At 39.3% G+C, this 20,144-nt stretch overlaps 1 non-coding gene across 1 annotated transcript; it reads right to left on the bottom strand.

Annotated features, from left to right (window-relative positions):
* Positions 1-679: 679 nt before the first annotated feature.
* On the bottom strand, positions 680-760 carry TRNAL-CAG (transfer RNA leucine (anticodon CAG)). Its single transcript has one exon. It is a non-coding gene; the product is annotated as a tRNA-Leu (tRNA).
* Positions 761-20,144: the final 19,384 nt, after the last annotated feature.

Raw genomic sequence — 20,144 nt, 5'->3', positions numbered from 1 at the left:
CTCAAAAAAATCTTTAACAGCCATATCACAAAGGGCGTGGCTGCCTTTACCATTATGGATTATCTTCAATATAAGGCACAACAAAAACAATAGACTAGAAGAGTTACCGCTGTTCTGCAAATCAGAATTGAAATGTAAACAGAAATAGTGGTCAAAATAAATTGCAAATGATATTTAGAATATTTACAAAAAAAAAAAAAAAACTTTGAGAAATAAGGCACAAAAATACTGATTAAAACCTCTCCACCCATCCATATTCATCACCCAAATAGCAACATATTGCACATTTTTATATGATAAAAGCATAAACTGATCCAGAAAATGAAACATGGATGGTAACTTTCTTCTCATTAATTAAAGCTAGGCAATGACATGTATTGATGTGCAAGCATCAAGTATCACAAGCATTAAAATCATATCTTCAGTAGTATCACCATCATCAAACCCTGTGCGAGTGTGCTATATTGCATGGAACTTTCAACAATTTATTAAAATAACACTAGCGCAATTAACAAGTACAAGGAAATTAGAAAGAAAAAAAATGTAAGGAATTGATTTTGCAAGGAAAATCAAATACTCAACTCTCTAAAATTACAAATGAAACATGTGATAATAGTCTCAAACTGAACCCACAACCTCAAGGTAGCAGCAAGGCGCCGTTTAATTGAGCTGTAAAATATGTCAAGAATGGGATTCGAACCCATGCCCTTTCGGACCAGTATCTGAAACTGGCGCCTTAGACCAACTCGGCCATCTTGACATTTTTTAAATGACTTGTAAAAAAGATTGAAGATGGCAGGAAAAGGCCACAATCACAAGTGACAATCTCCTCACTCCCATCTTTAGCAACCTTTATAAGAGTTGCACAAAATCAATCAAAAACAAACAAATATATGAAACCCATATTTAGTTAGATGGAACATTACCAAGGTTTACCTGAAGAAATTCTAGATGCAGAATTTGAATAGACATTAAAAAAAAAAATTAAAAAAAAATCTGTAATAACTAATCAATGCTATATAAAGCAGCCCATGTAAATGGCAAGCTGATGTATATTACACCAGCCAATGTGCTGCAGCAACATAATATGAAGTCATTGGCCTGATGGATTATGTTGGAAAATGAACATCTTGCAGTTTTGAAGCAAAAGAAATAATTAAACTCAGGTGTATAAACAAAATAAGATGGATGATAGCAGTAATTACTAGTCTGCAAATAAATGAAACCACCCAAATACCAGACATAAAAAAGAAGCATTCCAAAGTAAACTATATCAAAACTAGTTTCACATTGGCCAAGTTGTGCATTAGGCATCAAAACAAGTTTCCAGGCATTTTGAAGTGAGATGATGGCATCTTAGGGACAAGATTTCTAACGAACAAAAAGAGCAAATGGTTTCTAAAGGACAAGGAGAAACAGCAAATGGTAAAAAGACAGACTTCAGATATTACACAATACCTAAGGGGCCGTTTGGATGCCTGTAACTTCTGTAAAATGTAAGAAGGTTACAGGTGACTTTCTTACAGTTTGTGTTTGGGGAAGAAATGTTACAGGGAACAAAGTATCAACCTGTAACTTTTTATCAGGTAAGATTGCAAGAAATGTAACAGGGGAATTAGGTGTTTTTCAAGTCACAAGTTACTTTGTTACAAGCAACGGCTATCCTTTTCGAATTTGGGAGAGCGATTGATGGGGACATCACGCGCACTTACGCCGCCCCCCCTACGCACGTAGGTACGTAAAAGGAGGAACCCACCATCGATCTGGCTCGATGACGACGTCTAGAGAGGGCCTCCTAGCTAGAAGTCAAGTTTTGGTTCAGAAAAATGGCCCGATAGTCAAGAAAAGCCCACCATCAAATCTCATGATCGTGGCCTACTCGTCGGATTGGTTTTATATTTTAGGTTTTGCTTATTGTTATTATTTAGAACATCGTGAACGCTTTAGATTTCCTTGTTTGGTTTTTATTTTAGTTTACTTCATTGCCAAATAATAGGTGTCGCACATGGTGCGAGTTTTTGGGTATAGGGTTCACCATATAAATAGGCACCCCTTGTAGTTCTTTTCATTAATCGAAGTTAATAAAAAAATTCCTGCTTTATTTTTCTGCTCTCTTCGTGAGTTGTGAAAGAATTCAAAAGTGGGTGCGAAGCTCTCCCCTTTCGAAGGGCTAACTACCGTGGTGCGAAGCCACATCGATCCCAATTCACCCCCATCTTCCATCATCTTTTTTTTTCCATCTTCCCCCACCATCCATACTTAAAATTTGTCCTTTTGTTGCATCAGATTTCTTCATTACAGCAGGTTTCCAGATTTCGGCCCACAGGCGAGCTGAAACTTCGGCGGAGCACCACGCACAAACCGTACATCAGATCGAGCTGAGATTTGGGGGTTTTGGAGTCCATCCCTGGCCGACCAGGGCCAAGGTGGCCTTTTTGTGAATAGTGGGCCCTACACACGTGCGGCCGGGATCACACGCACGTCCGTCTGGGCCATTGTTGCTGTCCACACGCGGGATCATCTTTTGACTCAGGTTTTTATCCTCTTTTATCCTCTCATAGCCGTTTTTCATGAATCCTAACCCTAAATTACATGATCCCTAATTGATTTGCCCCTTTTTATCACCTTAGGGTTCCTTAAATTGAAATTAGGGAACCCCTTGGATTAGGGACTGATTTTTATGCATGAGTAGTTGATTTTATTTCCCTTTGACATTGTTTGGTCTATAATTTTTATTGGTCCAATCCTAACCTGTGTCGGCTTGGACCCGCATAGATTCCCCTTTTTAATTGAATGTTTGAATTTTCATGTGGGACGTAGAATTTGTGTGATTGTTTCTGAATTGGTAGGATATAAGCCTGAAATCTTGCATATCATATTTAATTTTCCATGTCCTGCATCAGCGATGCATTGAAAGTGCACTTACCTGCTCAAATACAACGTCTACTTCTCCCTCTCTAAGGGTCTCCTCTCTCTCTCTCTCTCTCTCTCTCTCTCTCTCTCTCTGCTCTAACAAGGTAAGCCCTAACCCTTATTTGTTTTTCTTTTTTCTTTTTCTTTTCCTCTTCATCATTTTTTTCTTTTTGAGTCAGGGCGGAAGAGGCGCGATTTGGCCAGGGGGCGGTTTCTGATCCCTGATTGCGGGGCCCACCATGATGTACTTTCCTTACATTCGCACCATCCATCCGAATTGAAAGCTCATTTTAGGGTATGATCCAAAAAATAAGCAAATCCAAATCTCAAGTAGACCACCCCATAAGAAACAATCTTGACTGAATCCCCACCACTAAAAACTTCATAGGGTCAAGTGAAATATTTATTTGCTATCCAAACTGTTGATAAGGTAACAAAGACTTGGATGAAGAGACCATAAATATCATCATGCCCTAAAATGAGCTTGCAACATGGATGAACGACATGGATGTGAGGAAAATACATCACGATGGGCTCCACAATCTGGGATCCCACCCACCTCAATGGATCCACTCTAGTTTGGCTAGCGACGTTAGCCAATAGCTAGATCACAACTGATTGGTGCTTTGTAGCCCCCACCAAGTTGCATGTGCTTAATCGATGTCATCCATCCATTTTTTCAGATCATTTTAGGGCTTGATCCCAAAATGAGGAACACGAGGCAGATCTCAATCTTAGGTGGACCACACCATGAGAAAATGGTAGTGATTGAATGTCCACGATTAAAACCTCATAGGGCCCACTGTAATGTTTATTTGACGTCCTACGTAATGATTAGGCCCTAAAGACCTGGATGAAGGGAAAAACAAATATTAGTTTGATTTTAAACTTGTCCCTCCAAAAGTTTTTAAGTTACATATAAGTGGGCCCACTTTTACATGTTTTTTGAATACGTGAGCTCACTTTTAGGACTCACCTAATGATTAATTTAGCTTAAAAATCAGTCCAACTATTCATCTATATGGGCTCAATAAAATTACATACTTTTATCCAAACCTTTCTATGCATCAATCTAATTTTTAAACGATTCCATACTCCAAACTCAAGTTGGTGTGAATATACAGCATCTTACATGTAACTAACTTACAAGTTATCAAAACACAAAAATTAAGTTACCTGTAAGTAAGTTACAGCTTACACCCAAACAAGATAACCAGTAACTTTCTTTTACCTGTAAGTAGGTTACATATAACTTACAACTTAAAAAACTTACAAGCATCTAAACACGGCCTAAAAGATGAGATGTACAGAACCAGGAGAAGCAAAACAGCAAAAAAGTCAGGCCAAAGGATTAAAACCCAGTTTGAGAGTAGAGAACACATCTCTTCCATTCTCTCAAAAAATCTAATGTGAAGCCCTGCCCACAATCATGCAAACGCAAATGCCAAAATGGCACAGATGTGCAAACATTGCATCATCTGGGCTACATATCTCAGATCTTTTGGTCAAAATGGAGTTTGACACCTCAGGTGGGCCAATACTTCTCCTAGTGATCAATTTGTCACTGTTGCCCTACAGGAGCAAAGCAGCCAGATCACAAGAAAGAAGATCTAAACGGTGTAACACAAACGAAAATCTCAGATCTAGAAAACGTGCAACATTGATTTTTCAGAAGATGACTTGTACGATCCTTCAATTCACATATCAAAAGTGGGACCAGATTTGGAAGATCTAGATCGCTAAGCTGATCATCAACGCCGTACTAAAAAAGTCACGTCTCAACTATCAGAAGTCAACCAACGAAAGAATCCTAATCCTCCAAACAGTTGCTTGAAAATAGACGGAAGAGAAGAAAATACAACAAAATCCAAGAGTCAACAAAAGATCGGATTTAAGATCTTCCGATCTGCTTGATTCTAGATGGATTACACCATAAGCGTTGGGCCACCATCAGATCAACGATCTATATCACCCTGACATGGGACCACTTCCAGGAACTTAAATTTCAAACTATAAATTTCAAACTACTATGGACACATAAGGATCAAACAGTTCATCTTCTTCAGAATCATAAGAAAATTCACACAAAAAATATATCATCAAAACAGTTCGTCTTCTTCAGAATCATAAGAAAATTCACACACAAAAAAAAAAAAAAGGAAATTCATCAAGAAATAACAACATCGACTAAAAGAACATGAAATTCATTCACAAATAAGCAAGAATCAGATTCGATTCAAACAGATCTTAACGAAATAAAACTGCACACCTTACAAAATCAACAACATGATTGGGAAAAGAGGCAAATAACACGAATTCAGGGTTTCGTAAAGAGAATGAGAGAAGAACTACACCAGAAATCGGCAGAAAGCTTACGTAGAACTCTCAACAGCGGCTGCTTCGAGTGTGTAGAATGCAAACTGAAAGTAAACCCTAGGTATTGGTTTTTATTTATAGGGTAATGACAGACCAAATTGCCCCAGCGTTGGAATATCAGGTGGGGCTAGTTTCGTCTTTTCCGGAACTAGGGTTTCCGTCCTCGTAGATACCTTTTGGCGACACCAAACTTGGGACGCAAGGTATCTTCGAACGAGCAATAAGTGCAAGGCTCGCCCACGAACTAGGAGCAAGGCTCGCCCACGAGACTCGCCTTCTCTGCCCTACCAAATCATGATCAGAACCATTCACCCAGGAGATGATGGCGGCTGGGGCCCACGTGATGAGTTAAAATACATAGGCACGATACGAGCTTCTTTTCTAAAATGCTGTTATTAGAACTACAGCAAATGAGGGTTTTGACATGTGGACGATCAGCTCATGTATAAAGGTTCAAAATCGTCGCACGGTGGGAAGACAGGACGAGTCTCTTGAGGTGAACTTGCCTGTATAAGTGTTAGGGCTTAGGGTATCTCCGTTACGAGGTCTGCTACCATCCATGCGGTTGTTATTTTAGTCGACATTGTAACAGTTAAATATAGGTCACTTTGCAATGATCCAGACCGTTCATTTGATAGGCCTCACCGTGGTCGCTGTCGATATCCAAAAATTAATACAGACTAGAAGATCGTATCATGGCCCACAAAGCAAAGTTCGAAGGGCCGCGGATTAGCTGGTGTTGCCATCACCACTCCAGCGGTCGTGTGTTGATGCGTAGGGCCTAAACTTTGATTATTTGTTTTATATCAACGTAGTACATCCGTTTTTCCATATCGTTCTAGGATATTAATCTAAAAATTAAGAAGATCGCCCGGGAACCGGTAAAAGAGAAAAACAAAAAAGTTTTTAATGATAAATATTCAATCACCTCTATTGCTTATGGGGTGGTCACAGTAGATATTCAATTTGCTTCATTTTTTTTTATATATCATATCCTAAAATAAGGGGAGCCAAAAAAGAAATATGGCTTTTGTTGATATCAAAATCTGGGTCACCCTCCACGCTGAGCCTTGAGTGCTCGGAGCGAACCCTGGCCCTGCAATGAACAGTAAACAAAGGAGACCCTGGCTCAAACAGGAGACCCTCTGATGCCAAAGTCGGGCTAGGGAAATTGGGTCCAAGTTGAGTAGAGTAGAATGAGGGTGCAAGATCTTGCGTACCTGTTCCTGTAGAAATGATCCATATTTATACTTGAGGGTCGCCTTGAACGTGTCCGATAATCTTGGCACGGTCATCGCCACTACGCGAAAACTACGCGCATGCGGTCGTCGGCCATTACCCGAAAATCGTGCGCTAGGCATTACTCCAATCGTGCGTCATGGGGTTGCTCATTAATACTATTGCTGTCCAAGCTCCCATCCGAGCTGACCTCATGGTTAGGATTATACTCGAAGGTCCGAGCCCATGAACAAATCAATTACTTGAGCAGAATATGAAGTATCGGCTCGGAGGTAAGACTATAGAACACGTGATAACCGAGCTGTCGTAAGAACTCCACTTGGAAGTGAGTCGGCTTGGACACATCACCTTAACTCCGTGGTTCTCGCCCCAGGACGTGTGACTTTCGAGTCTATGTCATGGCTCTACCAGAACCCTCAAGTCGGATATTCACCTCACTTCAGATGCTTATGAACCTAAAGCTTTGCTTATTTATGCCAAAGTTGATCTCGACGTACCTCGGTTCAGATTTACCCATAACAGCTTGGATATAAAGCATATGCATAAGTTGGGCCCTACGACGCCCAACACATCCACACCACGTTGGATAGTGGGGTGGTAGTGTTGACACATGATCCACATATTAAGATATATATTCAAAGGAAAAGAGATGAAGAATGAGAGTTTTTGGTTCAACATAGTGTGGTAAGGAGACTTAGCTATGGTAGGAGCTTCGTACGGATAAGAATAAAGAATTCTAACCCATAATCCACTTTCTTCAGTTTTTAGATGACGAAAATGCTCCTCTGTTATCGTTGTCCATTGGCCTCGCCCAAAACTGAAATTCGGTTCACTCCTTAGTTGATGTGATCCTTTCATTTTAATTGGACAGTCATGAATACACAAAAAGGTCGTTTCAATTCTATATTTAAAGTTATCTGTGACCCACAACTACACTAATGTTGTGCATTAATTCTAAACTATTTTCTCCAATATAATCCATATATGATGAGTTTTGTCCTCAAACTTGAGCCGGTGACATGAAATTAAAACCCTATAATGTGGATAGTATAGACTTATTTCTAAACAACTCAATAGCCCCCACATAAGATGTGGATATGTTCAAAACATGGGGCCCTTTCGCACGAGGGTCATTTAGCTGTTTTCTTCCTCTTCTGATTTTCTTTCACAGGAGGGGAGGATGGTGTGTTTTAGCTCCCTTCATTCTTCTTCCTTCCTTCCTTAGTTTCCTTTATAGTTATTTTTTATGATTTTTTTTGTTGATATGAATGAACGAATGGTGGGAGTTTGTAAAAGGGAATAGGGTGTGGAAGAATATTATAATGGATGACTTTTTATAATAGAAATAAGTTGTAATTGATAAATTTTATAATAGAAGAATGTTATAATGCATAAATTTTATAATGGATGGATGTGATGAACATTAAAATGGATGATTATTGTGATAGATGAATTTTTGTAATGGAAGTATGCTAAGATAGAAGTATTTTTAATGTATGAATTTTGTATGGTGGATCATCGATATTTATTATGAATCACCCATATCCACTGTGGATCACCAATATTTTCACTGTGGATCATTGATATTCAGTTTATATAGTGATATTTATTATGGACCACTGATATTAAAAAGTTGACCATCGGTATTCATTGTTGATTGCTGATATTAAAAGCGGATCGCTGATATTTCACTATGATCGTAAATATTCACTATAGAGTATACGTTTGATGAAAATAACCTAATTCCTTCATTACATGTCCGATCTTGGGTGATCTTTATTCTTGTTGGAAAAATAATTTGATGAAAATTCATATGACTTTGAAATTAGCTCATTTGGACACCATTTAATTGCCCATAATTCATCAAGATTATTGTGGATCATTGATATTCATTATGGGGTACCGGTCAATTGAAAATGGCCATAACTCCCTCATTACATTTCAAATTTAGGTGATCATGTGTTCATTGGAAAGATAATTTGATGAACTTTCAAATATATTTGGAATCATCTCATTTGAACATCATTTGACTGCTTAAAAGTGAGCCCAAATGTGAGCCTCAGTGAATATCAAATATTCACAACGAATGATGAACTTTGGGCCCACGCTTTCAACAATGAAATAGTATCAAAATGATACGATTCCAAAATCATTTGAAATTTCATCAAACTATATTTTCAATGAGCATAAGATCACATAAATCAAACATATAGCGAGGGAGTTATAGCCATTTTCATCAGATCGATGGCCTATAGTGATCTTGATGAACTTTGTGTCTATTTTTGAGTAATCAAATCATGTCCAAATGAGTTGATTCCAAAGCCATTTAAAAGTTCAAATTATCTTTCTAACAAATATAAAATTACATAAATTAGACATGTAATGATGGAGTTATGTGCGTTTTCATCAAACGTGTACTCCATAGTGAATATTTGCGATCACAATGAAATATTAGCAGTCCACGGTGAATATCAGCAGTTCATGATGAATATCAGCGGGCGGTTCTTAATATATGTGGTCCATAGTGAATATCAGTGGTCCATAATAGATATCGACGATCTACATTGAATATCGGTGATCCACGGTGAAAATATCAATGATTTATGATGAATATGGGTGATTCATAGTAAATATCGATTCCAGCATATAACATTCATCAATTACAACATACTTTCATCTTAGCATTCTTCCATTATAAAAATTCACCCATTACAACAGTCATCTATTCCAACATTCATCACATTCATCCATTACAAAATTTATAAATCACAATATTCTTCCATTACAAAATTTATTCACTATAACATCCTTCCATTATAAAAAGTCATCCATTACAGTATCTTTCCACACCTTATTCCCTTTCACAAACTACCACCATTTATATTTAAAAAAAAAAAAAAACCTAAAAACTAACTATAAAGGAAACCAAAAGGAAAATAAGGATGATAGAAGAAGGAAGGGAGGCAAAAAACACCATCCTCCCCTCCCACGAAAAAAATCAAGGAATGAAGAAAGAAACAATTAAATGACCCTCGTGCAGAAGGGCTCCACTTTTTAAACCTATCAACATCTTATGTGGGGGCCCATTGGGTTGCCTGTAAGAAAATTCATCTCATCCACATGTATGGATTTTAGTTTCATATCGTTGGTCCAAGTTTGAGGGCAAAACTCATTATAGATGGATTATACATGAGAAAACAATTCAAAATTAACACACAATATTAGTGTAATTGTGGGTCACAGGTAGCTTCAAATATAGAACTGAAAAGACTCTTTTGTTCGTTCACGGCTGTCCAATAAAAATGATTGGATCATATCAGGCAAGGGGTGACCTAAGTTTCAATTTTAGATGGGGTCTACATCCCTTTTTAAAAGGACCATTCACTTTCCGAAGCGAGAACTTACCTTACTAAGGGCAGTTGTGGTAAATGAGCATTTTTCATCATTTGAATAGTGAAAAAAGTAAATTAAGGGTTACAATTCTTTATTCTCTTCTATATGGGGCTCCCGCCATAACCACATCACCTTATGACCAAAAACTCGATGAATGATCAAGGAGTTGAAACTTGAAATGCATGAGTCTGATACTTTGCCTGGGTATCTCCATCCACAGTAAGGCCCATGCATGAATGGTTTGGATCATTGCATGGTAACTAAGATGTATTTTAGTGAATGTGTTGATATGTGGAGCCACATCGACCAGTCGAGGATTACTTGACTCAAAGTCCAATGAGCATTAGGTTTTGGGTTTTGAGGTGCTCGACCGGTCGAGGCCCCTGCTCGACTGGTCGAGGGTCTGCTCGACCAGTCAAGGTTACGCAGATTCGTTTCCGGATTTGATGCGGACTGGAGATTTTTGAGTCGGTTTTCGCAGAGGTGCAAAAGAGGAGTTGCCTAAACTATAAATAGGGGTCCCTAGGCCTTTTTTAGGTATTATGAGAGTTATTTCAAGGTGTGGGCAAATGATTTTCTCTTTACTTCCAAGGGAGAGGTTAGTATATTGCCTTGTAATCTTCGTTTTTTCTTCATAGTGGAAGTTTGCATCCGTGGTTTTTTTTTCTTGTTTGAGATTTTTCCACGTATATCTTGTCTTATAGTTTGTTTGGAATGCTTTAATTCTTTTTGTAGTTTATATTTCTTATTGTTTATCATTTGTGGGTGAGACCGGAGATTGGATCTCGGTTCACTGCGTTGTTGCGCAACAACTAGTATCGTAGCTATTGGTTTAGTTCGATTGGGAGCGATGATGGAAGAAGGGAAGACTAGAATTGAGAAGTTTGATGGTTCAAACTTTGTCTTATAGAAGATGCAGATGGAGGATTATCTGTATCAGAAGGACCTCTATATTCCTCTAGGAGGAAAAGAAAAGAAACAAGAAAAGATGACAGATGATAAATGGTTTTTCTTGGATCGGAAGGCTTTAAGAACGATCCGACTCTCTTTGTCTAAGAGCGTCGCCTTCAATATATCGAAAGTGAAACCACAAAAGAATTAATGGAAGCTCTAGATACCATGTATGAAAAACCCTCAGCGTCCAATAAGGTTCATCTTATGAAACAGCTATTCAACATGAAGATGTCAGATGGTGGGAGTGTGGCTGAACATCTAAACGAGTTTAATACAATCACGAGTCAGTTGGAATCCGTTGGCATTGTTTTTTAGGACGAGGTCAGGGCATTATTGATCTTGTCCAGTTTGTCAGACAGTTGGGATGGTTTGGTGATTGCTGTGAGCAATTCTTCAAGGTCGACAAAGCTGAAATTTGATGATGTTGCTGGTATAATTCTTAGCAAAGAATCTAAAAGAATGGCATCAGGAGTTTCGGGAGATTCAGGGAATGCTCTAAACGTTGAAGGAAGAGGAAGATCGTTAAACAAAGTAGACAATAAACACGAACGCTCTAAGTCGAGGAAGAAGTCCAAAGGACCAAAAGACAGACGGGTGTTGGCATTGCGGGAAGAATGGACATATGAAACGTGATTGCAGGGCACTCAAGAAACAAGAAGAAGGCTCTCAAGGCGGGAATGATTCAGTGAATTTATCTGAGGAGAGTGACACAGAGGCGTTGATCTTATATCTTAACGTGAGGAATGAGTCTTGGGTTATAGACTCAGGTGCTTCGTTTCATGCCACTTCATGTAAGAAAGTTCTGCGTGATTATATATCAGGTGACTTTGGGAGAATCTACCTGGGTGATGATGAGCCGTGTAGTATTGTTGGAAAGGGAGACGTTCATATAAATCAGAAAGATGGAACGACTTTGAAATTGAAGGATGTCAGACATGTACCGAGTTTGAAACGGAATTTGATTTTAGTGGAGCAGTTGGCCGATACCGGATATGTGACGACATTCATAAGTGATTCTTGGAAGATCACAAAAGGTGCTTTGGTGATATCTTGAGACAAGAAGGAAGGTACCTTGTACGTGACTTCAGGATCATATAATTCACTCGCAGTCGCATTAACTGGAGTGAATGGACAGTTATGGCATCAGAGGTTAGGACATATAAGTGAGAAGAGGATGAAAGTGCTATTGTCAAAAGGGAAGCTACCAGGGCTAAAGTCTATTGACTTGGAATTTTGCGAGGACTGCGTGTATGACAAGTAGAAGAGGGTAAGCTTCAAAAAGACAGGACGCACTCCAATGACGTTTCTGTTGGAGCTTATACACACTGATGTGTGGGGATCGGCATATGTATCATCTTTTGGTGGTTCACATTATTTTATTTCCTTTATTAATGATGTTAGTGAAAAACTGTGGATCTATTTCTTAAAACATAAATCTGATGTATTTGATGCATTTAAGAAGTGGAAAGTAATGGTAGAAAATGAGACAGGTAAAATAGTAAAATGTCTCAGATCTGATAATGGGGGAGAGTACTGTGATAAGAAATTTGAAGAGTATTATGCAGCAAATGAAATCAAACATCAGAAAACGATTCTAGGGACAACACAACAGAACGGTGTCGCTGAGCGCATTAACAGGATCATCCTTGGGCACGGCAGGAGCATGAGGTTACATGCGGGGTTGCCTAAGACGTTTTGGGCAGATGCTGTGAATACTGCCGCATATCTTATCAATAAAAGCCCCTCAGCACCATTGGATGATGGGCTACTGAAAGAAACGTGGACTGAAAAAGAAGTGAACATTGCACATCTCAGAGTGTTCAGTTGCACTTCATATGTTCACATTGATGCAGAGCACAGAAACAAGCTAGATGCGAAGTTCAGGAGGTACACGTTTATAGGCTATATGTAGCATGATTTTGGCTACAGGTTTTGGAATATAGAAAACGGAAAAATCATCAGAAGCAAAGATGTAATCTTCAATGAAAAAGTGATGCATAAGGACAGTGTGTAAGAAAATAAAGCCGAGGAGAAAGAATTCATAGAGTTGGAAGAGTTATCGGACACGGGTGTTACAGCGCCACAGGATGATCATGCACAGGAGTATTATGAGGCAGAGCCACAAACACCGGTTGTGAGGAAGTCTACTCGGGAGAGGAGACCCACGGTCCGATACGTACCCTCCTTACATTATTTACTGCTGACAGATAATGGTGAATCAGAATATTTTGAAGAGGCATTACAGTCAGATACACGGGTTAAGTGGGAGTAGACCATGGATGATGAGATAAACTCTCTTGAGTCTAGTCGTACATGGGAGCTAGTCACTCTACCTAAGGGTAAGAAAGCTCTTCATAACAAGTGGGTTTACAGACTGAAAGAGGAGCACGATGGTTTGAAACAGTACAAGGTCAGATTGGTTGTAAAAAGGTTTCAACAAAAGGCAGGTATTGATTTTATTGAAATATTTTCACCGGTAGTGAAAATGTCTACGATTCGCATGGTATTGAGTATAGTGGCTATAGAAGACTTACATCTAGAGCAGTTAGATGTTAAGACAGTCTGTCTTCATGGGGACCTTGAAGAAAAGATATATATGCATCAACCGGCAGGATACGTGACACCAGGAAATGAGAATAAGGTATGTAGAATGAAGAAAAGTCTATATGGCCTGAAGCAGGCCCCGAGGCAGTGGTACAAGAAGTTCGACAGTTTCATGTCGGGAAACAATTTTAGGAGTATCATGCAGACCATTGTTGCTATTTGAAGAAGTTTGATACATCGTATATCATCATTCTTCTGTACATTGATGATATGCTTATGACCAGTTCAAGCATGAAGGACATCTTAGATCTCAAAAGACAATTGTCTAGAGAATTTACCATGAAGGATTTATGAGTTGTAAAACAAATCCTAGGCATGAGGATAAAGCATAATAGGAAAAATAAGAAATTAGTTTTATCACAGGCAGAGCACATAGTCAAGGTACTTGATCGATTCAATATGGGAGGTGCTAAGCCCGTTAGCACTCTATTAGCTAACCAGTTTAAGCTATCTAAGGAGAAAGGTGCAAAGACGCAGGAGGAACGGGACTACATGGCTAAAGTCCCATATGCGTCAACTATTGGGAGTCTCATGTATGCTATGTTGAGCACGAGGCTAAACATTGCTTAAGCAGTGGGAGTTGTTAGTAGGTTCATGAACAACCCTGGGAAAGAATATTGAGAAGTTGTGAAATAGATCCTCAGATACCTGATAGGTACTGTGGATATAGGGTTGTGCTATGGTGGATCGGAAATCAAGTTACAAGGCTATGTAGATTCAGATTTGGCAGGAGATATCGACAGCAGAAGAAGCACTACATGTTATGTCTTTACTCTGGACAGTGTTGCAGTCAGTTGGGTCTCTCAGTTACAAAAGATAATATCTATCAGTACGACGGAATTAGAATATTTTGCGGCTACAGAAGCGTGAAAGGAGATGGTGTGGATGCAAGGTTTTATGGAAGAGTTAGGTAAGAAGCAAGCAGATTGCAAGTTGTACAGTGACAATCAGAGTGCAATACACTTAGCTAAGAATTCAACCTTTTATTCAAGTACCAAGCATATTACCATCAGATATTACTTCATACGTTCGTTACCAGAAGATGGATCAATTGCTCTGGAGAAGATTCATAAAAGTGAGAATCCTGTGGATATGCTTACCAAGGCGGACACACGGGAGAAGCTGAAGCTTTGTTCAGCTTTGATTGGTATTCAGGCTTGAAGACGGGGAGGCGGTGCACTCCGGATGTAGAAGACGAAGGTTTATGGTGATGTATCTCCAAGTGGAAGATTATTGAGATGTGGAGCCACATCTGGGGGCCGCTCGACCAGTCGAGTGCCCCGCTTGACCGGTCAAGTGGCTCGACTCAAAGTCCAGTAAGTATCAGGTTTTGGGTTCCGAGGTACTCGGCCGGTCATGGCCCATGCTTGACCAGTCGAGGGTCTGCAGATTCGTTTTCAGATTTGATGTGGATTGCGGATTTTTGAGTCGGTTTTCGCAGAGGCGCGAAAAGAGAGTTGCCTAAACTATAAATATGTGTCCCTAAGGCTTTTCTAGGTATTATGAGAGTTATTCCAAGGTGTGGGCAAAGGGTTTTCTCTGTACTTTCAAGGGAGAGGTTAGTATATTGTCTTGTAATTTTCATTTTTCTTCATAGTGGAAGTTTGCATCCGTGGTTTTTTGCCATTGTTTGGAGTTTTTCCATGTATATCTTGTCTTGTGGTTTATTTGAAATGCTTTGATTCTTTTTCTAATTTATATTTCTTCTTGTTTATCGTTTGTGGGTTAGACCAGAGATTGGATCTCAGTTCATTGCGTTGTTGGCGTGCTGCGCAACAGAATGTTAACAAATACATTCAAGTTTTCAGTTTGCACATGTGGGTTCACAACTTATTGGTCTCAACCATTCATATGATGGTAATAAGCAAGACGACATGTGAGCCAAAATTTCCAAAGTCCAACAAATCGTAGCTATAGAATATTTCACCTTTTCTTGGTTGAACAAATCATGTTACATTATTTTATTTCTTTTGTTGGACACCTATTTAAAGGCTATGATTTCTCTTGGGGATGCCTTTATTTTTCAAGTGTTTGGTATCAACAAGAAGGATTGAATTATAAAGGTATCATATCATCTCGTTCCAATAATGGATATTATCGGATTTATGATGGATTTCCAAACCCACTACATCTATGAGCCGAGAGTTTTATCCACGCTATCTATTCATATTCACACTTTACACATGGCATTCAAGTTGAATATGTGTATACGTGACTGGCATCATTTGCCAAATCATTAATTGTAATTCCATGGTTCACCAAACCTCGATTTCACTTAATAAGGTGTTTTTTCCAAATAAAGAATTCTTGTAAGGTCAAAATACTATTCTATTTCCAAATATACAATTATTGTATAATAATGGTGTTAATTTTATCTAATGCAATTTCATACCATTTAATCTTGCGCAGTAAATAGAGTTAGAGCAAGCTTGGACCGAGCCAAGCCAAGCTGACTTCGAGCTGGGGTAGGCTGTTGGCCGAGCTAGTCGATCCGGCTCATGTACAGCAGGCCCCTAATGCATCTCAGAATCCACACAGGCAGCGCACATTTGCGGGATCCGAACTGTTCATGTATTGTAATCCACGGTGGGTAGACCACAACCCAGAAAACATTAGATGATCATGGCCATTCATTGCAGGACTTAAACCTGTTGAACTTGGACCACTAGTTGGACCGTTTTTCTGACCATCCGAATTTAATCCTCGAGAATCCTCCAATCGGCATCTAGGGTTACCCGGTCTTTATAATTTTCTGGGTATACTAATCCACAACGGGACCTAACAGATGGAAGGTCTGGATCATGTCCACACGTACGCATGCACCGGTATGGATCTTTGGTAAATGACATTATGGCATACACATCACTGGATCCCTTGCTATTTCATATGCGGGCGAAAGCGGTTTGGGCTCGACTGGGCCGGACACAAGTACAACCCAGTGCTTTGAAATACGGTCCAGTACATATCACCTCGTACGTGACCCTTTAATCCATGAAGGGGGCGGCTGTATGGGCCCATGATAGCCCAATGTAGGGCAGTTGGATACAACCCAGGTTATTGTTATTGGTAATATTATATATATTGACTACATAATCGAGGGAATAGGGTTCCTAAACCATAGTCACGCAAGAGAGACCATTTATTTATACGAGAAGCATGTTACAAGGGCCCAGTCATTTGAACACCCTGGATGTTCTTTTCCTATCTCAGCTTGGTTCGGTCCATTTACACCCCTTCAAAGGATCAAGATCCCCACCGGTGCTTAACAAGCAGACCAGACTTAAAAGTATGGAGACTGACATTTTAGTATTCTAACGAGTTAGCATTTGGTTAACGGCCCCTTTTTGATAAATGGCCCAATTTCCATTTGGCAACTATCCAGGTAGTATCAGCATTACATTGCAGTAACTCATTCACCGTTCAGGTGGAATGCATGCATGCCCCCAGTCGGGCACTATCGATACAGCACGCCTGAAAATCTCGTTGAAGAGATGATCCCAGCCATTTGATAAATCTCGTTGTAGTACCCTTCCTTTCATATCAGAGACAAATAATACCCTTGCTGTTTTCCCAAATATCACTTCTCTTTTCCATATTCGGTCCAAAAAGGATGTAGATTGCGTCCTGCCCTTACCCGGACGGACTTGTTACCAGCAGGGCTTTGTAGGGCCTACTATGATATATGGGTTTTATCTGCATTGTCCATCCATATTGTCAAATCATTTTAAAACATGATTCCGAAAATGAGGCAAATGGAAGGCTCACGTCCATGGTGGGGATTGAATCCCTACCATTAAATTTTGTTTTGAGAGCTGCAAAAGTTTTGATCAAGTTGATTTTTTTTTTTAAAATTTTTTTTAAAATTTTTTACAGTCATCCATTTCAACATAACCTTATGAATGCCAAATAAACATCATAGTGGGAAGGTCTCAACAGTAGGTGTCATTATCACCACAACTTTTTAAATACCCACTGTTAAAAACTTCCTTAGAGTTGCAAAATTTTTGATGAAGCTTGTACCTGTGTTTTCCATTCATTCAAGTCTATATGACCTTAAGAATGGCAAATAAACATCATAGTGAGCCGTGGGAAGGTTTCAACAGTGGATGTCACGATCTCCGCTACTTCCTTCAGTGCAGTCTACTAGAGTTTTGGATCTGCCTCATTTTAAAGCTCATACCCCTTAAATGATCTGGAAAAGTATACAGAACGTAAACACTGGGCCACACAGAACCCCTATTAGGACTCAGTCTGTCTTGGCAAGGGCATTTGTCAAAAACCACTCCGCGGTTAACATCCATCGGCAAAACATGACAGAACCATGTCAGAAGTATCATGGATGACTATTAATCATGAAAAAAAAAAACTTTTTGTCCCCTGCTTTGGGAGGGTAGAGCCAGGATTCTGGGATTTGCAGAAGAAAGGAAAGAGAGGTTAGGATTCAGATAGGAGTAAATATGACCACTTTTTAAAAAGAAATTGTTAACCTACCTGTGGATGGTATTTCTGCCCATGGGGTAGTTTTGAGAGGTGTTATCTGGGAACATAAGCGTGTTACTTGTCTTTGGGGCAAAAGGAGAGTGCTATGTATCAAAACCTCTTCTTTTTAATCATCCTTTGATGGTAACAACGGCACAATTAGTGTGGTTTTTAAGGCAATGTTCCATCCACTTGGGTGGCTGAGTTTTTAATTTTTGTCAAATTAACATGAATGCACCATGGTCCTTTTTTAATCGGTAATAATTTGGATTGGAACTCAAGATTTCAATGTTGAAACATACCAGAAATTTCTTGGCCCATAAATTTCTTGGGAACTTTTCAAATTTTGAGGTTTTCCTTGCAATATTATTAGAAAAATCTCATTGAGAATAAAAATAAGTAAAAATATTTAGAGTAAATAATAAATAAATTTAAAACAAAAACAAATATTTATATAACAAAATTTTCAGGGTTTTACTAGCTTCTGAGCCAGTGTTGTTGTAATGTCAAGATAATATTGCCACAAAAACTTGATATTTTAAATTCTACCAAGATTTCGAAAATCTCACAATGACATGGTTTGGTGCGTTTCCTCACGAAGATGTTCCAAATCTCAACTCCAACCACCATGCACATTCACCCGTGCACATGAGGACTGTCTGAGTGTGAATGAGGTGGAATCTACCTTGAAATTGAAATGAGCAACGAACAGCCATGTCCACTCATAAGATGGGCTACCACTTGCAAAAAAAAAAAGAGTTCAAAAAACTAGTCAAAAATCCATATTCACCCTGTGCAGTTGGCTGGCGTGATTAACTATGCCTGGCTCAGGCATCCCCATTGGTCAGGCCGACATTAGAGGTCGCGCCCTTACTATATGAGTAGCCTACACCCTCTTTTTCTCTCTTGTTTATAATTTTTGCACGCTTTCCCTCCTCTCTCTCTCTCTCTCTCTCTCTCTCTCTCTCTCTCTCTCTCATCTCACTTGCTCTTCCTCTCCCTCCACATGCATGGCACATGCTTTTCATAAGATACAAGTTGCTGTCACTACAATTGCAAGCTTGAAATCGTGCCCCTCTTGCAGCCTTACTGAAGTGAGCTACTGCTATTGATTTTAATTGAGCATCCATGCGCGCCCTAAGAAAGGGATCCAACAGAGCATTTCGGAAGAAAGGTCCATGCATGTAATTTATTTCAACTTTGTCCTGTGTTGTAATTATCTGTGGTTCAATTAGCTTAATTGCATTTGTTTCAACTTAGATATCTGTTCTCACTTGCTATCAATCATACCAATGCACTGTCTCAAAAGGTATTCTTGAAGATAATCTTAATGGAACTCAATTTCACAGCCAAGATAAATTTATCAGAATGCACGCCATTATATTCAAAATGTACTATGATGAGTTCTCACCAGTGGTTTGATACATTCAAAACAACAACTGCCTACACAAACCTAAAGAGAAGCAATGCATCTCAATGCAGAAGACATCCCACGGGGTTTCAACATAACTCATACCTCAATATAGCACAGGGCGAGTACTTAATATTTTCATACGGACTGTGCTCTCCCGTCATGCCAATTGACCTTTAAAAAAAACCCCAAGGCCCTGTTTTGGATCAGGGAAATAAGAATGTATATTTCGTAAATCCGTGAAGTTGTTGAATTCTGTGGGCCCACCATGATGTATGTGTTCTATCCACGGTGTCCGATTTGCTAGATCATCTTATGGTATGATCCCGAAAATGACACAGATCCAATTCTAGGGTGGACCACACCACAAGAAACAGTGGTGATTGGACGCCCACCATTAAAATTTCTTGGGGGGCCACAAAAGTTTCGGATGAAGCTGATACCTGTGTTTTCCCTTCACCCAGGTCTGTGTGACCTCATCAACAGGTTGGATGGAAAATAAACATTACGGTGGGCATGATGGTGGGCCCTAGGAAGTTTTTAATGGTGGTCGTTCAATCACTACTGTTTCCTATGGTGTGTTCCACCTCAGATTTGGATCTGCCTCATTTTTTGTCTCATGCCCTAAACTGATCTAAAAAAAATGGATGCACATGCATCATGGTGGGGCCCACATAGCACCTACATGTAGCCACATCCCTACGCAATTGAGAAAAACTCTTGGATTTTTTAAATAATTACACCTCATTAATGATATTTAATTTTCTTAAGCAAT

The sequence above is a fragment of the Magnolia sinica genome, chromosome 2, assembly GCF_029962835.1.
Source record: "Magnolia sinica isolate HGM2019 chromosome 2, MsV1, whole genome shotgun sequence".
In the NCBI taxonomy this organism is placed as follows: domain Eukaryota; kingdom Viridiplantae; phylum Streptophyta; class Magnoliopsida; order Magnoliales; family Magnoliaceae; genus Magnolia; species Magnolia sinica.
This window is presented reverse-complemented; position numbering and strand designations above follow the sequence as displayed.